Consider the following 2,455-nt stretch of genomic DNA (forward strand, 5'->3'; position numbering starts at 1 on the left):
GGGCTGGGCGATATGGGCAAAAATTCATATCTGTATTTTTTGGCCAATTTGCGATATACGGTATATATCTCGGTATTTTTGTTTTTGGATTTGGGTTTTAAAAATCTGTATTTAATATATATATTAAACAGCTTCCACAGCTCCGGGCGGGGGCGCGCCCTCTGCCTGTGAGAGGAGATCTCTCCTGACGGGAATCTCCCCTAGAGCGCCTTCGAGGAGAGAAATCAGGCCTGAGACCCAACTCGGCCCGGCCAGAACGGGGATACTAACAACAGACGGGTCCTGTCCCGGCGCACTCTCTCCAGAACTCCCGGGAGCAGAAAAATCGGAGGAAAGGTGTACAGACGAAGCCTCGGCCAAGTCTGTACCATGGCATCCAGCCCCAGTGGAGCTGGATGAGTCAGAGAGAACCAGAGGGGACAGTGCGATATCATATGAGTGGCAACAGGCCCACCTGAGCCTGGCCAAACCACTCTCCATATCTGCTTCACCACCTCGGGGTGAAGCATCCATTCCCCGGGCCTCAGCCCCTGCCTCGACAGGATGTCATATTGATCCCATATTGAGATGCCCAGGAACGTGAACTGCTCTCAGCGAGAGGAGTTTGCCCTGGGACCACACAAGTATCTGGTGCGCCAGCTTGTACAAGGGGCGCGAACGCAGAACTCCCTGGTGGTTGATGTAAGAGACCACCGCTGTGTCGTCGGTGCACACCAACGCATGGCGACCTCTTAGGTCTGGGAGAAAGAGTTTCAGAACTCGAAACATGGCCAGCATCTCCAGACAACTGATATGCCACGTCAGATGGCGACCACTCCACAGACCGCGGGCAGGGTGGCCACTCATGACCGCACCCCGACCGGTGAGGGATGCATCCGTCACTAGCGTACGCGGCGACAAGGTGCTCCCAGCACCGGGCCCTGAGACAAGTACCAAGGTTTCCTCCACATGTCTAAGGCACGTAGGCACCTCCGCGTGACCTTGAGCATGTGAAGCGGGTTTCCCCTCGGGGAGAACCCCTTGTTCTTGTGCCACCACTGTAGGGGTCTCATGTACAGCAGGCCAATAGTTATCACGTTGAACGCAGCTGTCATCAGCCCAAGCAGTCTGGAACTGCTTGACAGTGAGTGACCGGCCTTCTCTTACTCTCGCGACTGCGGTGAGGAACGACTCAATCCGAGCAGGAGACATACGTGCCCGCATCGTGGTCGAATCCCACACCACACCCAGATAAGTGGTTCTCTGTACTGGAGAAAGCACACTTTTCTTGGCGTTAAGTCTTAACCCCAGCTCTTTCGTGTGAGCGAGAACGACATCTCGATGTCAAACCGCCATTCGCTCTGACTGAGCTAATATCAACCAATCGTCGATGTGGTTGAGTCGTGAAAGTGTGGGGTGAGAGGAAGGCGTTCCCCTAGCGTTTCCGATGCAGCTCGAGTTCCTGAAGAGGAACCTAAAATACTCAGATACAGATAAGACTAAGACATCAATCAAATCTGTAAAGTGTCTACTTTTATTTGTGTACACTGACAATAACAACAAAACATTGTGCTTTTGTAAAATAAACAAAACAAACAGGGTACGCTTTCTGCTGTTTTGGTCTCTGTGAACTTCTTTCTGAAACGCGTCACAAAAATGAACCGAATCTCTGCAAATACTTCACACACAGACGTGAGAAATATGTTTATATAAAACTTGAAGTGTCTACTTTTAAATGAACCAATTCAAATAAAAATGAATATTCTCTGATTATGTAATCCATAAGAAACAAAAAATAGATTAAAAAAATCAAGATACATCTACTTTTCATTGTTTTTGGAAGAAGACCTGCTATGAGGAACAAGCCGGAATTTACCTCAGAAGAACAGTGCGATCTGATGCGGCTTTATTCAGTGGAGGATATCATTTCTGTAATTTATTCTTACTTACACTGAACAAAATTATAAACGCAACACTTTTGTTTTTGCCCCCATTTTTCATGAGCTGAACTCAAAGATCTAAGACTTTTTCTATGTACACAAAAGGCCTATTTCTCTCAAATATTGTACACAAATCTGTCTAAATAAATGATAGTGAGCACTTCTCCTTTGCCAAGATAATCCATCCACCTCACAGGTGAGGCATATCAAGATGCTGATTAGACAACATGATTATTGCACAGGTGTGCCTTAAGCTGCCCACAATAAAAGGCCACTCTAAAATGTGAGCCTAAGGCACACCTGTGCAATAATCATGCTGTCTAATCAGCATCTTGATATGCCACACCTGTGAGGTGGATGGATTATCTCGGCAAAGGAGAAGTGCTCACTAACACAGATTTAGACAGATTTGTGAACAATATTTGAGAGAAATAGGCCATTTGTGTACATAGAAAAAGTCTTAGATCTTGGAGTTCAGCTCATGAAAAATGGGGGCAAAAACAAGTGTTGCGTTTATAATTTTGTTCAATGTATAT

Source organism: Sinocyclocheilus rhinocerous, unplaced genomic scaffold (assembly GCF_001515625.1).
Source record: "Sinocyclocheilus rhinocerous isolate Xijiao unplaced genomic scaffold, SAMN03320098_v1.1 scaffold840, whole genome shotgun sequence".
Taxonomy (NCBI): domain Eukaryota; kingdom Metazoa; phylum Chordata; class Actinopteri; order Cypriniformes; family Cyprinidae; genus Sinocyclocheilus; species Sinocyclocheilus rhinocerous.